The following is a 22,168-nucleotide window of genomic DNA, read 5'->3' as shown; positions in this document are numbered from 1 at the left end:
GGCGCCTCATCCCTACGCTTGCGCCGCCCATGCTGGCGCTTTGAGTAGAGAGCCCCCGGGGGCTCTAGGGTATCCGTTGCCCCCGCCCGCGTTCTCGCCCCGGCGCCCGCGGCCGCCTCGACTTACCCGCAGAGTCCAGGGAGGGAGTGGGAGCGCCGCCTTCACGCCCGCGGAGGAGGCGCCGACAGCACCATGGTCCCCGGCGCCGCTGCCGCTGCCCCTTGCCCGCTTGCTCGCCGCGCGCTCTCTTCCTCTTGCAAACTTTCGGGTTCTGCGGTCGACAAGAAACCAGGGCGACCCTCAGCAAGTCTTCCCGGCGCAGGTTGGAGGGAAACTGAGGGGGGTGGGATAAGTGATTAGGCTGGGGGCCCAAGACAGAGAGGGCGGCGGACTAAGAGGACCCGCGAGTGCGGGTGGACGGAAAGGAGGATGTGGCTTAGGGAATCCCTGCAAGGATCCCGAGACCGGGAAATCGGCCCGAGCCAAAGTCTCAGCACCTTCCCTAGGATCTTACAAAGTTGCAACAACAAAAAAGGAGGGGGGAGGAAGGGGGAAGGGGGTGGGAAAGGGATACGATCGCAGGCGCAAGGTTTGAAGTTACAACTGTTTATTTAGTCCTTATTCTCACAGGGGCGGGAGCTGCGCGGGAAAGGGGGGGGTGCTGCAGGCTGCGATTTCGAAGCAAACACTGGGGAGGGGGCATGCGACTTTGTTTCTGGGCGCGGAGCTCCCCGGCGCCCGCGTGTGTCACCGCCAGTCTCCGGGGACCGAGGCGGAGCTCACAACAGGTGGGGAGGGGGACTCGCCGAGGGCAAAAAAGGAGAAGGAATCAAAGTTTCCGAGCGGCGGTATCTGGGGAGGAGGGGGGCGGGAGGCGGGGGCGAGGGGAGGCGGAGGCAGCGAATGACCGCGACCCCGAGGCAACTGGCAAACTCGCCGCTCCCGGCGCCGCCGCCGCCGCCGCCGCCGCCGTCCCCACCCGAAGCGCACGCAGTCCCGGCTGCCGGCTCAGCTGAGTCCTCCGCGGGATGGGGATGGAGCGCGGAGAGCTCGGGAGGAAGGCGGCGTGCTGGCGAGGGATGGAGAGCCATCGGCCGCCGGGACAGGGCCAGAGGGACGCGGCGGCTCCCGCGCGTCTCAGGAGAGATCCACGCTTGGGAACCCCCCCGGTACCCCAAGCTTCAAAGGAGAGTAGACCCCGAAAGTGTGTGTGGCGGAGGGGAGGAGACCCGACGCGGCGACTCCCCGCAGCGCACCCGGTTCCCACTCCCACCCGTGGAGCTGGCCACGTCTGTCGCGGGCCGGTCCGCGGCAAGGGTGGGTTCTCGGGGTCGAGGGCGCGTGAGGGTGCGTGTCTAGCTGGGGGTGCGCGAGTGTGTGTCCGAGTTTTCTGTGCTCCGGGGAGCGGCGGCGGAGTATGCCCGCCGCTAGGTTCGGGGCCAGGCGCGTGTGGCACCGGGGATGTCCCGAGGCGCGGGGCCCAGGGTGCGGGCATCCCGTCATTACAATCCAGGGGCACCGAGGGGCACACACTCGCGGAGAGCGAAGGGAAAAAGTTTGCTCCAAGTCCAAACTTCAGGCTCCAGAGGCTCCCGGCGCGCGCCCCCTCCCGCCACAGACTCGACCCCGGCCCCGCGCCGGCCCTGCTTCTCGGCTGGCACCCCGACGGCCGACACCGAAAGTTGCGCCTGGCGGCCTGGGCTCATTGATTTCTCTCCCCGCGGCGATCGCCCAGAGCGTAGAGCCAGGCGTGAAGGGGCCGAGGGGAAGACGATTTCGCCTCTCCGCCGCCGCCGCCCCCCCCACCCTTATCTGACTTATGGACATGGACCCAAGCGTGCGGGCGCCGCCGCCGGAGGCCCCCCCCCAACCCCCGCGCCGGCCCCAACCCCCACCGCCCCCCCACCCCAGAGCCTGGGCCCGGGCCCGGGGGGGAGAGAGGCTGAGAGGGGAGGGCGGGGGGAGATGCACGTGGAGCCTGGAGGTGGAAAGTTTTTTTTTTCCTTTTTTTCTTTTTCCTTTTTTTTTTTTTTTGTGCTGGTTGTTGTTGTTGTTTAAAGTGGCGGAAACAAGGCAGGAGGCAGCTTGGGAAAAAGTGGAGCAGAAATGGAAAAATACAAACTCACCCGCTGCAAATGGTCTCTCGGTGCAAACTAAGGTGTTTTCGGGCCTTTCCCCGCGCGCGCCCACTCCCGCCCGCGCGCGCACCCCCGCGCACACACTCACTCGCGCACACACGCGCGCACACACGCACTCCCGGACGAGGGCCGGGCCGCCGCGAGTACAGCATGCAACCGCCACACAATAAATAACAATAGATTCCTCCGCTCCGGACTAGCTTCCCGGAGCCCAGCCAGCGCCAGTGGCGGCGACGGCGGCGGCAGAGGCGCGGGAGCGCCGGCCTGGGGGCGCTCCCCAGCCCGCCTCCCGGCCTCCTGCCAGGGCCCCCTCTCCGCTTCACGCGCCCCCAAGGCCCCCCGGCACCCCCAGAGCGCGAGCCGCCGCGCCCCCTCCCTGGGCCGCACGGGCACTGGCGCCCACCCGGCTCCCCCCGGCCTCCCGGAACAAATAAATAAATAAGGCGCGCGAGAGAGGCCAACACGTCGCGGAGGGAGATGTTGTTATTTTTTGCTGTTGTGCGTCCCTGACGTCACATCCACCTGCTGGGTAAACAACAAGGCTCGCAGCAAAAAAAAAAAAAAAAATCGAAATTGCCAAAGCTGGGGGGGAGGGGGGCACAGCCTGGAGGGAGGGGGGGTTCCCGGGAGATGGGAGTGAGGGGCGTCCAGACTGGATGGGAAAGAGGAGAGGGAGGCAGAGCCCCACAGACTAGAGAGAGGAAGGGAACGCCAGAGCAGTCCCTGGCAAAAGAGGGATCTGGCAAGAAAGACCTGGAAAAATAAGGGGCATGGGGGAGGGGAGGATTCCTCAGAAGATGGGGAAATGGGGGGCCCATTCAGCCACCGGAAAAAAACGAGAGGGAGAGTGTTAACAACTAGGGACGAAGATAGGAATGCGATGGCTATTTGCTTGGTTTCTGAGCTAAAAATATAGAAGGAAAGAGAGAGGGTAGGGAAGGATGTGAGTTTCCTCCAGTTAAAAGTGAAAGTGTTTTGCCATCAGTGACAGTTGAAGGGGGAGGAGGTGGGGGTGGTGTTTTCAGCCCCCTTTCTCCCTCTCTCCCGTCCTCCCTCGGTCTCTCCTCTTTCTTTCTGCACTTTGTCCAATGAAAGAAGGCGAGTTCGGGAGGTGAAAGTTCAACAGAAGGACAAACCCCTGTTTGCAGGGAAACAGAAACCCGCCAGCGAGGGGGTTTTCCCCCTGTATTCCTGAATCAGGAGAGTGTAATGTGGGACGAGCTTCCCCCCCTTCCCTGTCAGACTGACTGCTGGAATGTGTAGTTTGATCCACTTTGGGGGGAAAGTGGCCGCTGCATCAGGAGCTGTGTGCTCTTGCCACGGTTTCTCTTAGGAAAACGCCCAGGGGCTAGCATGTCAATCAGTAGTTTAACACAAATTACCTGCTCTTCCAGAGATCGGTCACATGCAAAAAGCTCTGTCCAGTTCTTTGAAAAGGTGAGATTTTTTTTTTTTCTTTTTGCTGTTTTGAAGTTTGGTGGAGTTTAGAAAATTTAAGGAGTAAATTAGAAGCCTGAATGAAATGTTTTAAAATATACATATACTTGTATGAAACAAAAGACACTGGTATTTCTTTCCTCTTTATCAACCCAAATTGAGAAGGAAGACTTCTCGTTTCCAAAATGTGACTTAGAAAGACATACAGGGTTCTATGGCTTGTTGTTGTTAACAGAAATAATTTTTTTCAGACCCATCACCCCAGATGCTGCCAAACTCCTAAGCTAGCATTTCCAGCTACTGGCTGGCTGGTGTATCAGGCCAACTCTTAATGAGAATGCATTGAAAGCCACTCCTGTGGATTCCTACAAAGTACCTTGGGGGGTGGAGGGAGGTGGGGACAAGTACTGTTCCATTCCTTGAGACCAGCACAGTTATAGATAATAAACATCCTGAAAAGGTTAGTATAAATTCTTATGGATAATGTCTTTTTACAAATATTGTTAAACATTCATTTACAGAATTCTCAATCTCTATTGCAATAATAGTGTAAGACTACCAAAAAAAAAAAATTGTATCTGTTTTGCAAGCAAAAAAATAAATAAATAACAAAGCCATTCACCAGTGCTACAGAATAAAGCCAGAGAAAGAGAGACTGTGCTAAGGTAATTCCAGCATAAAATTCATGTTGAATGCATGCTGTGCAAGATTCTATGCTATCCAGACAAGACCATCTATTGGATCTTTTAGACTAGAGTCTAGATGAAGAAAATGCATTTTAGTTTGTGCAGAACTTCCTAGCTTTCTAGAGACTAGAGTTCCTGTTAATCTTTGATTCGAGACATTAAGACATTTTGACATGCCTTCTATGTTCTAGACCATATAGCAGGCAATGAACACTGTAGAAATAAAATCCCTGCCCTTGAGGAGCTCACAGTCTACAACCGTCAGTAATAACATCTAATATTTATTGAATGCTTGCTATGACCTAGGCACTGATGAAAAGCTTTATGTCAAGTCAATTCATAGTTGCCACAATCCTTTAACATCACTGGAAATTCCAAATGCTGACTTCACATGAAATTAAGTGGAAATCTACAAAGTGGCCAGTCTATGGGGGAGAAAATTATTTTCCATTTCTAATATTTATGCCAGATATAACATGTTTATGGTATGTGTTGTGTTGCAGAATTATAACTCAGGGAAATAGCAATTTATTTAAATGTGACAAATTTACTCATAGTCTGTAAAGAACAATTCATGCTCTGATCCTGTTTTCCAGATTGCATGGTGAGCTTTAAAAAAATTATTAGTATTGCCATACTAAAAAGATCTTTAGGTTGCTACTGATCTTATTCTGCATTTTAACTGCCTCAAATTCTACATTCACTTGAAAGAGGGGGCCAAAGTCAGATTGGCAACAAGTTTTGCAGACAAAAGGAAATCCTGGTTGTAAATCCCATGATATATTGTACTCAATTTTGTATATAATACTGTCTAATGTGCCACCTTATTAAAGAACTCCATGTCCATTTGGCTTACATTAGGGGGAAACTTAACTGCAGCTTAACATATTGTTCATTTTCAACACTGTCACGTTACATTCATAGGGAACACATTTTAATTTCTTTATCTGTAATCAACTGGAAGTTTCTTTTTGTTAAATTAAAGCAAGAAGGGTTTTTAAATAAAGGGCATGGGGGTAGGACGCCACCTTTTGGTGGTAAAACAAATAGAAATCCCCTTTTCAACAGATGTTCCTGACATAATTTCATTTTAATTACACCAAGCAAAGGTGCTTGTCCCCATTTCATTATATTTGAAGTAACAGGAAAAAACAAAACACTGTAAAGGAAAATTAGCAAACTATACTTAACTGCAGCCAGAATTTCCTCAAAGGTATCAGGCCACATTCATGCCCGGCCACATACTATTAGCTATATATCAGACACGAACTTTGTTTGGCAAATACTTTGTCAATAAATATGTGTGCATTTGGGGGATCAGAAATGGGGTGGACATTTACCACTTAACAAGATACATGAATGCTTTTGTAAGTTTAAAGTTAAACAGAAACGTTAAATTCACCTAATTCAATGCTTCTTAAATAGTTACCATCTTCCTCATTTTTTTGTCATAACATGATAGTTATGGAATAATTAATGTAGTACACTCATTGGACTACAACTATTATGGTAAGTGTATTAAATATCTTCCTTTACGTTAACCTACTTTTTTCTTTCTCTGTTACTACTTTAAATGGGAAATCAGGATCGCCCTCCACAAATTAAAAACAATCACAGTGAAAACAGCCATCAACTCCTTTGTTAGAAAGGGAGAGTGGCAAAAAAAAAAAAAAAAATACAAATTACAAATAATATTCTTAAGGGAGAGTTGCAAATGCCGAAAGGGTTAATGACATGAGGGTCGGAGGAGAATTTTGTCTTCTCTATTTTTTTGAAAAGCTGGAAGGATTGAAATTGATTGCAGGAGTATAGTTCTCACGATGTGATTCAGTGTTTTCTATTGCCATTCCAGTGGCAAGTCTCCTACACTTTGAGAAACAGGCACAACCAAGTATTTCAAATTACAGATTAGGAAACTGAGGTCCACAGAGGTTAAATCGTTCTCCAAGGCCAAATAATTGGTTAGTAGATGGACAAGGATTAGAGTCCAGGTGTCCTGACTCGACACCTTTGTGTATTTCTCATCTTACACTTTCCACTTCACAATAGTGACATGCCACCCATCCTCAGATATTATGCAGCCTGCCTAGCTTCTCAGAAACAGCCAACCTACACACCCCTCCACAGAGAGGGGAGAACCTGAGGCCATGGAGGGTGGAGATCAAGTTCAACCTCCTACTCATCGCTCCTCTCCCCCAGGTATGGGAGACATCCAGATGGGGGTAACCACAGTGAAGAAAGGAGGGGAAGGTTGGTGGGAGAGATGGGGAGTAGGGGGAAGGGAGAGGTTAGTAAAAGTGGTCAGACTCTTAAAATGAATGCTTACATTCCAAGTTTCCTTCCTAGAAGAGAAGTATGGCAAATGAAAATGGTGTGTTTCACAGTAAGAGGCAAGAGAAATATATCCTCTGTTCTGATGTCACTTAATGTCCACACCAGAAATGAACAGAGGATCTCTTGTTTTAAAGTATACAATCTTACCAGGCACTCTGAGGCCAACCACATTTAATAATTGCTTGGCTTGAAAAGGTAGTCAAGGAATGGTGAAGACCTCTGTTTAAAGGGGGTCTCCCCAACAACAAAATTTGTTCAGAGGCTTGGCATCAAAACTAGAGACAATATTATATTTTCTGAGGTTTTAATCACAGAGAGGGACTTAAAGAGATTGCATTTCCAGCTTTTCTTTCAAGGGCACAGTTCTATAAACATAAATAAACATGGCCTGCAAATATTTTTAGGTTTTTCTAAATTAGTCCTTGCAAAAAGAGATTGCTACTAACTATACCATATAGTATATAGCTCTTTGCCCTATGGGTCCCAATGGACTGTAATCCCTGGAAACTACAATGTACAATAAAGTATTTGGCCCAAGTACCTCTACTCCAAAAAGCTATTCTAGTCCCCTAACCCCTGGACATTCACTGTGCAACATGTTGGTAATTTCAAGATACATAAAGGGAGTATGAGTGGCTCAATCTTACCTTACCACAGGCACCAGAACAATATACAGCCTTGCTATGCAAAATGAGATGTGCTGATCTCTAACATGAGCATGACCTGACAGCATATTAAAAATGCAGACTCTCAGCCCCCTCCTTATACCTACTGGATCAAAATCTGCATTTTAACAACACTGCCCAGTTGAGTCTCACACACATGCAAGTTTGAGAAAGAGATCTGCGGCACATAGATCTTATACAAGGCACTCTCTCAATCTTGACGGCCTTAGAATACTCACCAGATAGTCCTTTAAGTTGTCTACCATACCCTGTTCCCCAAACTAGTGTCTTTTGTAAACTTTGTTGATTCCTTGTTTTTCAACCACTTGCAAAGTTAAGCCACTAAATCACATATGTAAACCATGATTAATTCCTTTGAAATTAATAGCAAGGTGACTTCTCTCTCCTGTTACCCCAAAGAGACTGCTAATTGCCTTCCAATTGTTTACTTTTGTATTGTTTGATGAGTGCTCAGAGAAAGATGGAAGATATTCCCCCACCAGGCCAGAAACAAATTCCAGACAGGTTTTGGGAAGGCTGAACACATGCTATGACTACACCTTGTTAGTAGAAAGGCTTTGCTTTCTTTGTTTTGTTTTCTTTTTTATGGAAGGGATGACGCCTCCATAATTATAGGTGTTGCTGTTTAAAACCTAGAATGTTTTCCAAACCACTGAGCCACACCTCCAGTGGCCCATGAACCATCTTGGTTAGATTCTCTTTCCAGTTCTCTACACAGTTTATAAAGACACATCCAAGCAGCACTAGATTTACATTAAGTATAACGAGAGGGAGGAGGAGCCCATCCAAGTATGGTTGCTTCTTGAATAAACATGAAGGAACCACAGATAAACCTCACAGCTGATGGTTAATTTGTATTTGAAGTTCGCAAAAAGACTATAGTCACTTCACCTTCCTAACCAGACAAGAGGTTACTTTTGTAACCCCCCAAAAAATAATTAAAACTATTGTAATACTATCCTAAGGCAGTATAATTAAGTCTCTGAGTGAGTAATTGTGTACCTGAATTCAAAATAAGATTTTACATGTAAAGCAAAGTTCTGATTCTAATCTTTGAGAAGTCTTTTGGCTTATATTTAGAATCCACAAGTGCCAGCTCAGCATTACAATAGGCATTGTTCCGTAGGGCTGGAGACAAACTGTGTTTGTATAAGAAGGGAAGTGAGGCACGTCTATCCACCTTCAGGAACAGTGAGGTTATATGTTCCAAACTAGATCGCAGAAAGGGCTAAAGAATATTAAGCATGGGGATATGCTGATATTTTTGTTATGCTAAGCTTAGGGTTGTTTTTTATTGTTGTTGTTGTTTTTCAGTAATATCTATAAAATATTCCTTTTCCCCCCAGGATGTTCTTGAGCCACTGTTAACATGGAAAAGCCATACAAAGTTTAAAAATCTGATATCCCCAAGGCTAGGATGAATCCAGTGGTTAATGGGTTGGAGTTGAAGGTATCCATATTGACAGTGCATATGTATATAAATATATATTCACAAATCAATACAGAAATAAATCCATGTGAATATATGCATTAGTTAGCATTCCTGCATGTATTTCCTAGGTCGGTCCATTGAGAGGGGCTCCAGGCCATGACACCCCACTAGCAATGAGCACACCTAGCACCCAGACCTTGGTTTCTAAATACCTTTCTCCAATAAAAGAAATCAGGGATCCTTAGAGAACTAGTTAATTCCAGGTTGGGGTACAGAAAATATAAGATAAATCTGCGGCATCTTGTGGTACCAAAAAGTGCTAAAGGAAGTGTTTAAAAAAAAAAAAAAAAGGCTAGGATGAGGTGGGGAGAGACTTACTAAAAAGGCATTGAAGCCAACCTGAAAGAGTTCTCAGTGCCCTAAGTTGAGACATCTTAAGCAAGAAATCACAGTAGTATTGGATTATAATCCGAAGAATGAAGTAACACATGTATGTCCATGCTGATTTTATATATATATATATGCACACATATGTATACACACTCACATATATGTATATATATGCACACTCATATCCATTTATCCGTACATCGGGAACTGACAACTCTTCCTTAGAGAAGATTGGTGGAGCCCAGCAATTGGTGTTTTAACAAGTTTTAACAGCTGATGCCGATGCCACAGACCAGAGAACTGAAGCAGGCAATTTAAATTGAAGTGGCTTGCATGGAATTAGAAGGAGTGGAGACTGCGGCAAATTGGAACACATAGGCTTCCACACAAAGGGGCAGATGCTGACTGCTATCAACAAGAAAGCAAACTCAGGGCAGAAAGAGTTTTTGAATTTTCAAGAGTGGCAAGAAATCCAGATTTTTATCCAAATAGCCCTCAGTTTTAAAACTCTAGGTAGGCTGATCACAGCCGAGAGTGCAGGGGCATCAAAGTCATAGGCAGCCCCTGTGCAGCTCCTGTCTTTGGGGAAACTGAGTCACCATGTCAGTTCAGGATGACAGGGTTTGTTTCTTAGTGAGCAAGGTAAAAACAACGAGGAGAGAAAAGGGAAACTTGGAGAGGACTCTGACTTATTCTTAAATTCCTTCCCAAGCATTCACGAGTCACCCCGAACATCCTGGTAAGGAAAGCTGGTCTGTGCTCTCAATTGTTCCTACATTCTGAATCATTTGTCAGCAGACTCCCAATTTCAAAATATCAGCCATAACGTCATTATTTAGAAGGCGCTGTTTTTAGCAGGATTCTTTGTTCCTGCCCAGAAGAGGGAGTTCCGAAGTTTTACTAGGGTATTTTATTCAAGGAGTCCAGCGCCAGGGCAACCTCCTTATAATAACCATTATTACTACTCTCCATCTGGTCTGTCGTGAAGAAAGGCATGGCAGAGAGTCCAGTTGGCTTTTGTCTTCTCTCTCCTGAGTCCAGCCTCACCTGCTCTTGCTACTCACATCAGTTGAGAGCCACACACGGTAAAGTCCCTTCCCTCAAGAGGAAGACCTGTAGTGAGCACGAACAAGGTGATGAGATGAGTACCTTAAAAGCAACATAAAAGGCAGAGTGAGCAGGAGAGTCTAGAAAGCCAGTAGAGCGAAGGGTGGCTTGCAGATGCATCTTATGAGATAAGTAGGACTGAGATAGTGGGTTGTCTTAATCCAGGTGTGGAATCTGCAACACCAGGACAGTGGTTCCCAAACTGCTGTGCCTAGGAATCATCTGGAAATCTTAAAAAAAAAAAAAAAAAATCCTGAAGCCGTTCCCACTCCCAGACATTGGGATTTAATTGCCCTGGAGTATGATCCCAGCATGGTGAGTTTTAAAAGCTTCCCAAGTGATTCTAATGCGCACTGGGAACTTTCGACCTGAACTGAGCCGGAGGACAGGAGGCCCAGCCATCTCTGCCAGGGTAAGAGATCTAGCGGCCCTAATTCACCCCGAACACTCTGAACTTGCACTGTGGCCAGCATCCAATCGATTAAACTAATTCCCCAAAAGGGGCTAGAATAGCCGTCTTCAGTGTGGTCTTCAGACCCCATGCGTTAAAATCACCTGGATGGAGGGGCTGGTGAGTATCAGGATTCCAAGCGCCCATTTCAAACGTGCTAAAGCAGAGTGTTGGTGAGCGGCCATGGAAATAAGCATTTTTAGAAGCTCACCAGCTGGTTATGATATACTTTAAGGTTTGGAATCCTTCATGGGGATTTACAATTGTTACCTATCCTGGGACTGTTTCCATTTCAAAGGGAAATCTTGAAGAAGGGCAAGATGTAAAACAAAGGAACCAATAAGGACATCATAGCATTGTCAAAAATTCCTAGAAGTCATGGGGTTTAACTTCCTGCCTTTTCCACAGATGCCTCAGAGCTAGGCAGGGTAAGATCTTGGTTCCTGGCAGAGTCTTGGGCATCCTGTTTGAAAATCACAGCACCATGCTTATCACTGTGTTGCTTTGGACAAGTTCCTGAACCTTTCCCAGCCCCCGTTTGCTCCTTGGTAAAACAGCAGTAGTAACTGCGCACATCTTACAGACTTGCTGGGAGGAAGGAATGGGAGGGTACATGGGCGGTGCTTAGCCCAGGGCTGGGCGCAGGGTCAATGCTCAACAGATCTTAGTGCTTTTGGAAGTGGCAGAGCTTGATTCAAGACCCAGGAATCCTGACTCCCTGTTCTCCAGGTTTCAACTGAAGGAATTCTAGACCTCAGAGCTTGGAAGGAGAGAAACATTTTAAGTCTGGATTTTCTCCGTGCATTTCAAATCATTCTACTTAGGCTGCCTGCCCTGCCCACTTCTGAAACCAGGTCTGCTTCCTAATTACTAATTCTTGACGCAAGAATAAGTGGGGAATAATTTTTTTTTTTTTTTTTTTTTTTAAGTCAGAACTGAAAAACAGCAACGGAAGAGAGTTACCTTCCCAGGCAGGGACAACCTCATGAAACTGAGTGAGGCTCCTTCAGATCACTTTCTCCACCTGAGCCCTAATGACTTATGGAGCCAAATAATTCATTGATGTGGGGTGAGGCTGGGGAGCTGTTTTATACATTGCAGGATTTTTAAGAACGTTCCTGGCCTCTGCCTACTAGATGCCAGTGACACCCACAGTCGTGACAACCAAAAATGTCTCCGACATTAGTCAAATTTGCACTCAGGACAAAATTGCCCTCAGGTGAAAATGACTACTCTGGGTGCCCCCAGGGCAGGCAGGCAGGACTCTGCCTGGGCCACCAGCATTCCTCTCCCTGCCACTGGTGTTTATCTGATAAATAAGGAAGAGCAGAAATCCATTTCATTTCCATCTGTAACTGAGTAACCGAATCATTTTCTTTTCAAAACAGAATGGCTTTAAGATGAGGCCACTTGTAACTCAAACAGAGCTCAAGGTGGGCTCCACAGCCAAGGTCAGTCGCCACCAACCCCTTTCCAGCTCTGACAAATCTCTTGGCAGCAAAGCTTGCTCCATCATGATTAAGCAGACTTTATTAGAGTCCACGACTCCATAAACAACGTCAGATGTGTTGTCAGTCTCATGGCTCTCAGTCTAAAAACAAAACGCAATAAAGGAAGTGGCGATGAATAGGATGAGAACTTGAGGATACTGCATCTCAGAAGATGACGCATGGGATTTAAATTAGGCAGAAACTTCATCTGGATGTTCTAATTAAAATTCCCCTTCTTCTGGGAAGTCCAAGGGCATATGCATCTCAGGTGTAGGGAGCCAGGAAGCTTATTACGTGGAGGGGTCAGTGCCTGTCACCAGCCCCACCTTCTCCCTGCTAACGTAGACATTCCGTGTGTTGCTCCTGAACAATCCATGTAGCCCAGCTGTTTGACGGATCAATGATGGAAATGTCGGGATGATTACTAGATTGATAGAACAATCTGGAAAAAAAGTATTTGTTTCCAAGACTTTTGCTAACCTTGGCATTTTGATGGTTTTACATCTAGCACGAGTCTAAGGATGCAGATCGATTTTGGAGGAATCATCTTAGAAGAAGCAGAAGTAGGCATCTGCCAGGGTCCCTCACACGAGCAAGTCTGATTTCCATTTCATTCAATCATTCATTCAACAAATATTCCTTGCATGCTACTGTGGACCAAGCACCATTTTAGACATCAGGGAAGAGGAGTAAGTGAAAGATAAAAAATCTTTGCCTTCATGAAGCTTACATTCTACTGAATTTCTTAGTGAGTTATGTGTAATTTTTCAACTGAATTTTTTAAAGAAGAAACCAGAGGGGTAACCACCGATGTAAACCAACCAAGTCCACAAAAAGAATGCATCATGTGGGAGTTATCACTTAAACTATAAGAAAATACCAAATAAAACTTTTGTAGATTTTGAGGCAGTGATTAAAAAGAGAAATAAATGAATAGCAAAGGTAGGACGGTCATTAAGAACCTACACAAAGAAGTTTGAAGGTTGATTTACCACCAGTGGAAAGATCAGGCCATTCTGAAAACCTATCTGAGGCCCCAGCTTAGCTAGAAAAAGGATATAGGTCCTAGGAAGATTCAGAAAACCAAATGATGCCAAAATATGTGTTTTGGGGAGGGAGGGAGAGAGGGAGAACACACCACTTAGTGGCAAGTGAGCTGTGGCATTCCACTGAAAAGCGTTCGGGGGCCCAGAGAGACATGGTGGAATGAAGATTAGATTCTGGCACACTTACAAGACTCCAATTGGCACAACAAAACCAGTCTTTCCTCCAGGCAACAGAAAATAGCCTCTTCTGGATGCTTGTCTTAGGACACAGAACAGCAGAAGGTAGAAGAGGCCAATCCAATCTTCTTTGGTTGTTCCAGCAGGTGCTGGGCAGTGTGAATTTTATGCTCAAGGGGCACCAATTGTGCATTTTCTGGGTCAGAATTCAGGGGTTAGAATTCTGGAGAAGAGATGATAATGGTCTGTATAATTTATATTGTCATCCCCAAGGAAGAGGCAGCATCTGAGCTCCAAAAGAATCAAGCAAGGCTGGCCTGTTCGCCTCATGGATCTCTGTGCTGGCTGCAAAGTCACGTGTTTCTGAATGTTTGGAAGGGAAGTGTATTACCCAGTTGTTTGTTTGTTTCTATCTTCCCTATAAACAGTTTGGTCTCCTGGGGAAAAGAAATAATGTGAACAGAGAAAACAGACACACACATATACACGCTCTGTCAAAAATGCTCTGCTCCAGGATCCACTGGAGTCAGATTTTTCTAGGGCAAGGAGACTCTTAAAGAGGAAGACTCCAGATTTCTCAGTTTCAGGTCCGGTTGAGTACTGAATAATATGTGTAAAAAAAAAAAAATTACAGGGGCGCCTGGGTGGCTCAGTCGGTTAAGCGGCTGCCTTCGGCTCAGGTCATGATCCTGGGGTCCTGGGATTGAGCCCCACATCCGACTCCCTGCTCAGCAGAGAGCCTGCTTCTCCCTCTCCCTCTGCCTGCCACTCTGCCTATGTGTGCTCTCTCTTTCTCTGTCAAATAAATAAATAAAATCTTTAAAAAAAAAAATTACAGCAGCTCTTTGGTTATGTGGCAATGTTAGAATTGGCCTTTCTGGTTTATAATGAGTGAAAATATAGCTTAGAATTCCATCCTGTCTAGCATCCTTACAAATTCTTCTCTCTCTCAAATTTGCCTGTGTCAGGACTGCAGTCTTTAGGAAAATATGATTTTATGTCTATTTTATGTATTAGCAATATGGTTACTCTATGCCTTTCATGCTGAGTAGGGGGATTGGAACCTTCCCCTTGTTCTTCCCTCTACCCGCATGCCCTTCCTTAAGCTCTTTGCATGGCTAGATCTTTCTAGCCTTCGGGTCTCACTTAAAAGGACGCCTTTTTTGGAGAAAACTTCCCTGACCTCTTCTAGATACAGCCCTTTCCTCCTCCAAAATTATCTAAAATTCTGGCTTGTTTTCTGGTTTGTTTACCTATTTATCCAGTGGCTCTGTCCCTAGAAATAAGCTCCATGAGGCCACAGACTTCTCTGTTTTGCTCACTACACATTCCTCAATGGCATATACTGTGTCCTTAAATATTTGAGTGAATGAATGAACAAACAAATGAGTGATCAAGTGACAGGATCACTCTGTCACCAGGAAACCCCATCTCTTTTGGCCCTTCCTTCCTCCACTATAAAATCATGGTAATAACACCCAACTCAGAAAGGAGAGATTGAAATGAAAATGAAGGTTCCCTTTACAGGGCCCCCAAAGACAAGAGTGGCTGTGCTGAGCAGGAGATTCTGGAGGCCACCCAAGAGGGCTGGGAGGGAGTCCCAAGGAAGTGAGCCAGCTGGGTAGGGCCTCAGGAGCCACCGCTGGGATCTCTGCTCACCTGAGAGGCAGCCAGCCTCAAGCCCTCTAAGTCAGCTCTAGCAGACAATGAGAAACTTGGGGCCCTCGTGATCTTGTTGTCTCCTCGCTCAACATATGTATTTACACGTGTTCTTTTAGGCTGCAAGTTTCACCTGGATTCCATAATCACCAAGACCTTTTCATTGTATGAGCAGAGACACAGGAGATCTTTCAAAGTTATTTAAAAAATTGGAAATGTCTGCCATAGGGAATAAAGCCAGGTAAGTATCAGATTCAGAAGTGAAGCACATAATGCATAACTATAAAATAATGCAAATGAACACACACACACACACACACACACACAGATCTGAATTTATGGTTCCAAATGTGTACAGTACCCTTAAAAAGTATTCACCTTCAAGATCTCTGCACTTATTCCAACAATGATTCCATTCATCACACCATGTTTGGTTCTCCCTTTTTGGAATTTCCTTAAGAAAATGAAGACACTGGTTAAAACATTGCCTCTTATGGTAAATTTTATCCACGTGGCTCTGTCTGATTTTTGAGAATGACCAAACAGAAATTCAGAGCATGCCTTGGGGTTGGGAGGGGGGTAACCAAGTGGGTAATTCCTGGTGTTTTTCTGAAAAAATGAAGCCTGGGTTTCTTCTTTGGTTCAAAAAGAAGCCCTAAAGACAATAATTACAAGTGAAATTCAAAAGATGTTTCACTGGTTTCATCATTGAAACAAGCATATAACTTCTTAGGTAGGAAATCTTGAAGGACGACATTCTTTCGGATCTATAACATGTAATATGTTTATTTAAAAATTCCATATGATGACTTACAGAACAACCTTATATGGGAAAAGTAGCTTACAAATGTGTACAACCCCCACTTTTAAATAGCCACGTGTTATGTTAGGAGCTCTATGTTTTGATTCTGGTATCTAATATGAGAAATTACAAATATAGTTCCTGTTGCTTTTTAATCAGTCATAAGCAAGATCAAATGAATAGGAGGCAGACTGTTGTAAACATAGTCACCTGTTTTATAAAAGTCACAGGACTACATAATCCTAATTTTTGATACTTTTTAAAAAACCATAGTCAAAGCTGAAAATATGGAAAACAGTAAGTATAAATAATAAGAAACACCAGTAATCCCATCATCTATAAATAATCAAAGTAGACATCTGAGCACATATCCTTCCACACCTTTCTCCAGCGTGTATGTGTTTGTGTATACTATAATCAAATGGCTTAGGATGGATGGCCTATTCTGTCACTTAGTAGCTGTGGGTTCTTGGGCAAGGTACTCTGTGCCTCTGTTCCCTCATCTGTAGAATGGGAATAATAACGCTAGCCTTGTGCATCATAACAATTACATGATATCAGAACATTAAGCTCATAGCCTAGTGTCTAATGCATAATAAGCACTCAAATTAATTATACCCTCATTTTTATTATTATACAATTTGGATTGTAGCTATTATCACTGAAAATTAAATTATGAACATTTTCCTTGACATTATTTTAAATTCTATTACAAAAGCCTAATTAAAACTTGGAGCTATTCATCTGTTACTCAAAACTATCCACAGGTTAGTAAATAGAAAAACTTGTAACCTGATATGAAGGCAGAGATGTCAAAGTCACTGATAGCTGATATTAAAAAAATAATAATAATAAGATTCCTCGGAACGCAATCACAAAACCAATGGAATTAGCATCCCTGACAGTGGTTTCAGGCACAAATATGTTAACCTTAAAAAAAAAAAAAATTTTATAGGTGAAGTTCAGTCTTTTCCAGTGGTTCTTAACTGAGGGAAATCGTACCCCCCAAGGGACATTTCTGAGTGTCTGGAGACGTCTGTCATAATTTGGGGAGCAGGATTACTGGCATCTAGTGGGTAGAAGCCAGAGATGTGGCTAAACATCCTACACCGCCCAGGACAATTCCTATGGCAAAGAAGCCTCTGGCCGTTTAAATGTCAGTAGGCTGAAATTGAGAAACCCTGTCTAGTCCTAATGAGCTTTATTATCTCAAGTCACTTTCCCTAATAATGAGGGTGATGATGATGACACCTCCCATTGATTGAGCGTTGCTGCCAAGCACTAGGCTAAAGGTTTCAGCTAGGTTATTCCAGTTTTACCTACCCACAGTCCTAGGATGTATTTTCACACACTGTATTGGTGAGGACAAGCCCAAGAGGATGAAGAACTTGACCCCAAATCACACCGCTAGCAAGTGGGAGAGCTCTAGGTCAAGCTCATGTCATTTCACTCTTGAGCCTCCGCTCTCAACTCCAATATCCCTCGGCTTCACCCTCAACTTCCTCATGTCTCCAGATGTGTATAGAGATATGTTATAATCTACTGTAGAGATTCCATCCCATATGCCAACTCCATTGGCATTTTAACAGGAGCTTGGGATACCAAGTAAAGGGATGCCAGTAAAGATTGAGTGGCTGTGCATGGCTCAACAACAACAACAACAAAAAACCCAAAACAAAAAAACACGATCAATTACTGATGTCTGCTACAGGCATAGGAGGAAAGAGTAGGGGTATTTGTGGCACGTATTGATCTGTGGACTAGATGATCTTAACCTAGGTCTTTCCTAGCGCCAACCACCTATGTTCCTATGTTTTCTTTTCCCCACCATGAACAGCACAAGAGCTCTTGGCCAAAAGCCACGTGCAGAACTGTGTGCATCTAAGGGAATCAAGGACTGAGTAGCCTATTGCAAGGGCTTTATGCACTACACAGTTTTCCCTGGTTGCAGGAAAACTGCTGACAACTCTCAGGTCCTCACCTACATAAGACAGAAAACATCAAAATTCATGAAAATCACAGCACACCTCCAACCCAGAGTCAAAGCCAAGAACAAACAACTTTGGGATTGGACTGATTTCATAAAATAATCTGAGTGACTGAAGTAAAAAAACAGCGATGGCTATGAAGTTTAGGGAGGCCAAATAATAATCTACTACATTTTTTTAAAATTATGCAATGTTTAGCAAACTGAGATCATTGGGGGGAAAAAGAAAAAGAATCACACAAACTTTGCTAAACAAAGTCACATACCAACAAACATTTAAACCACTGTAACCAAGATGAGGAACTGAAGCTTGTTTTTAGTTACAAAGATCTGAGGGATGGAGTGGGAAATAAACAAAAATCCAAGGGGAAAATCATTAATAAGATACTCTGAACTATTTTCCCACAAGTAACTTCTTTTTAAAAACATAGAAAGAAAAGCTATACTCTCTGTTAAAAAAGCCAATGTCCTGCATTCCTGTCCAAATAAAACCTCTTTGCAAGCAATCAACCAAAACTCTGAAATTCCACTGTCATAACATTATGTCTGTGGGGTACCACTTCAGAATATCTTCCAGAAAAAAAAAAAGAGAGAGAGCTGGGTAATTAATATAGGGCTCTGTAATGAAGAGGAAGGGAAAATTAACAACATAAACCCATCTGGAAAGAAACTACAAGAAAATCTGAATTTATATCCTTGTAGTGAGTGTATCATGTCAAGGGCTTCCTGTTTACTAACAAAAAGAACAACAACAACACACACACACACACCACCCACATCAAGTTTTCCAGGAAGTTAGATATTTAAATAAAACAACATTTGGACTTCTTTCATAAAAGCAAAGTAATTTCTTCCTAAACCACCTCAATTTTTGATGGATGAACTGGTGCCGCTTTATTATGGGAGTGGAAAATTGATTCTAAGGTATCACATTTCTGTCTGACTGAAAGATTCCAAGGCATATGGAAATAACACAAGATGCAATACATAATTTTTTCTTATGAAGTAAGCTATTCTTTTTATCAAATCGTCTTACAAGCAAAATAATCCATCTCCGTAACCCAAAAGCAAATAAGTATTGAAAACTCTAGTTAAGTAAGATGCATTTTACTAATGTCAAGCTTAAGGCAACTCAGCGAGAGATGACAACACTGTACTAAATTATTTACATTCGTGACATCTTAGCTGTGTCTACAAGGCACCAAAACATTGTGATGAAAAGAAAAAGTCAGTAATTGCTCAGATATTATGTCTAGTCACCAGCAGCTGGAATTTTCTCAGTATTGGCTTTCTCTCTCCCTGAGTATTTTTCAAAGTTCGCTCAGCGGGCTTTTCCCACCGCTTCTGTCTGTCACCTCCCACCCCCCGGGCCCCCAGGAGCTCCTTGCTGAGCTCCTTGGAGGCCTCCACACAGCCCCATCTGCTAACTTCCTTCCGGTGGGCTGTCCCTCGCCTTCCCCGTTGACAGCTAACGGTGCACTTGGAGAGAACCCGGTTCTTGTCTCTGGGAATTTTCTTAATTATGATCTTTTTTTTCCTGTTCAAAGACTTTGGCTCTTCTATCATAATTCTAAGAGTTGAAGCAGAAAAATCACCTGGCTATCTTCCCTTTTCCTCCAAATGCTGCTCCCACCTCAACCTAGAGACATAGTTTCTCCTGTAAGTGAAGGCTTCCCCAAGCCCCATGTCTTTTTTGTTGTTGTTTTCCAGATGAAAACCTTCCATTTAGTAAGCACCCACAGAATTGCAAGCGTCGTACAAAACATTAAAACACTTGTTGATTCTCTTTTAGAGCAACATTGCCTATGTTGTTGCGCTCACTTTTGCATGGTGTTGACATTTTAGTTCCACTGGTGTGAAATGACCAGTTCTTCAAGATGGGCTCAAGGAACAAGTTTCTGATCCATAGAAGTAGATCACGCTGGAAGTTTCTCTGCCAACTGTTATATTTCATGTCCTCCCCCTCTGAAACCACTGCCCCTGTTCCTCCTCTGAGGCCTCCACCTCCCCTAAAACCCCCACCTCTACCACTTCCTTGTCTCCCTCCTCTTCCACCTCTCCTGCCACCATATCTCGGAGGTCCTTCTCATCTGGAGGTAGAGGTCAAAACCTCTGCAGTGGTAGCTGTTTCTATAGGTCTATATAAAACTTTTGTAGTATTTTATCTTTTTATTTTTATTCTTTTTTTTTTTTTAATTTTTATTCATTTGAGACAGAGAGATACAGAGAGAGAGAGAGCCCACGAGCAGGGGTAGAGGCAGAGGGAGAGGGAGAAGCAGACTCCCTGCCGAGCAGGGAGCCCGATGTGGGGCTCGATCCCAGGACCCAGAGATCATGACCCGAGCCGAAGGCAGACGCTTCACCCACTGAACGACCTAGGCGCCCCACTTCTGCAGTTTTTTAAAAAGGAAGATGCTTTCATATTTTCTGAAAATTTAACTGAAAAATAAAAAAAAAAAATCTCTAAGCTGTCCAAAGATTTCATCTACTTTACCGCTTTGTCCTTCGTTCTCTAAATGCACTGGAGCAATAAGGCACCTTATTTTTGTCATCATCACAGGGATGCAAGAACTCTCCTGATAAAACCACATGTTCAGGAGGTCCTTGCTCTTGGCCTTTGTGAGAGCCTCCCAGGCCTCGCCCTATCCACATCCTCCTCTGGCGCCACCCCCGCCTGCGGAGTTACCACCTCACCTCCCAACTGGTTGTTGCTGCCGGCTGGGATTGAAGGCTTGAAGCCCACACCTTGAAGGAAGCCTCGGCGACCTCCACCTCGAGGACACATGCTTGCTCTAGGGGCTCCCCGTGCGCCTCTGGCTGAGCCCTACGTCTTTGACAGACAGGAGGCCGGGTGAGAATTCTCCAGACCCCCTCCCACCTCGTCCCGAGCCTTCCTTCTATAGTTCATCCTCATTTGGAGCCTCGTCCTGTAGTGAAGCCGGCACCTCCGCGTCCTCCATGGCCCAGGGAGTGCCAGGATGGCATGGTTACAACAAGCCATTTTTATAGTCACCCTGCCCTTGGATCTAATACGAGTTCAGCCAGTTAGGACTTGTGTGTCCTTGAGTAGTTACCTCTCCTTCCAATCCTCACTTTGCCCCTCTGTACAATGGACACAACAATGGGGTATTCATCTGCTTGGGCCGGCACAACAAAATACCACACACGGGGTGCCTTAAACAAAAGAGATTTATTTTCTCACGGTTTCAGAGGCCAGAAGTCCAAGATCAAGGTGCCGGCAGGGCTGGTTTCTGGTGAGACTCCCTTCCTGTCTTACAGATGGCCACCTTCTGTGTCCTCACATGGCCTTTCCTCTGTGCACACAGTGAAGGGGAGATCTCTGGGGTCTCTTCCTCTTCTTAAAGGACACCAGGCCTATTAGGTGAGGGCCCCACCCTTATGGCCTCATGTAATCTTAATTACCTCCTGATAGGCCGTATCTCTAAATATAGTCACATTGGGGGTTAGGATGTCAACATATGAATTTTAGGGGGACACAGGTCAGTCCATAACAAATAGTATTCCTGCCTCCTAGAGTTATTTGAGGAGCATTATAGTTAAGGAAGCAGAAGACAGATTACACATGCGAGAGGCTTTATTGGGGAAAATGCCCGGGAGGGAAAGAGCGGAAGTGAGGGAGGCTAAGAGAGCTATCAGGTGACAAAGTGGGTCTGAATGATGCTATGGGGGAGGAAGGCAAAGAAGGAAGTTTGTGTAAGGAAAGCCTTAGATTACAGTACACTTCTAAGGAAGTTTCAGCAAAACCAAAGTCCTGGAACCAAAAATCACTTTTGTCCAACAGTATTGGGTCTGTGTTATTATCCCTGCTCCCTGCTGCACTTGGTCGCTGGTGGGGGCAGGAGAGGGGGACGCTGTGGGAAGTGCAGGGAACACAATGGTGAATTCAGAGGACAGCAGGTGGGACCACTAGTCAATTATGCTATGATCTGAGGAGAGCTTTTGTGTGTCCCTACCGGGATTAATTCAGTAACGCACATGAATGAAGTTTCTACCCCTACCTCAGAGTGTGGGCTCTATAAAATAGCAGTGGTGAAGATGATGACAATGATGGTGATTATGATGACATCACTCTCCCATTTTACTGAGGTTCTTGGAATCTGACTCACATGGAATCCACTCATGTGCTGCCATCATGCTCTGAGACTCCAAAATCCTTATTGGTGAACTAACCTGATATGTCCTTGTTCTCCTGCACTCAACTGACCTTCCCTTCCAAACACTTTTGTAAACACCTAGGGGGCAATAACATGTATCTTATCATTACCCAAAAAATCAGTATAAGCCTACGTTTACCTCAGTTTATAGTCTGGAGAAATACGCCAGGC

The 22,168-nt window shown here is 45.0% G+C and overlaps 1 long non-coding RNA gene across 1 annotated transcript; it reads left to right on the top strand.

The window, feature by feature from the left end:
- The first annotated feature begins 200 nt into the window (after positions 1–200).
- Positions 201–20,284, top strand: LOC118541864 (uncharacterized). Its single transcript, XR_004920303.2, has 3 exons — positions 201–322; positions 15,153–15,274; positions 20,039–20,284. It is a non-coding gene; the product is annotated as an uncharacterized LOC118541864 (long non-coding RNA).
- The last annotated feature ends 1,884 nt before the right edge of the window (positions 20,285–22,168 follow it).

Source organism: Halichoerus grypus, chromosome 1 (genome assembly GCF_964656455.1).
Source record: "Halichoerus grypus chromosome 1, mHalGry1.hap1.1, whole genome shotgun sequence".
NCBI classification, from domain to species: Eukaryota; Metazoa; Chordata; class Mammalia; order Carnivora; family Phocidae; genus Halichoerus; species Halichoerus grypus.
This window is presented reverse-complemented; position numbering and strand designations above follow the sequence as displayed.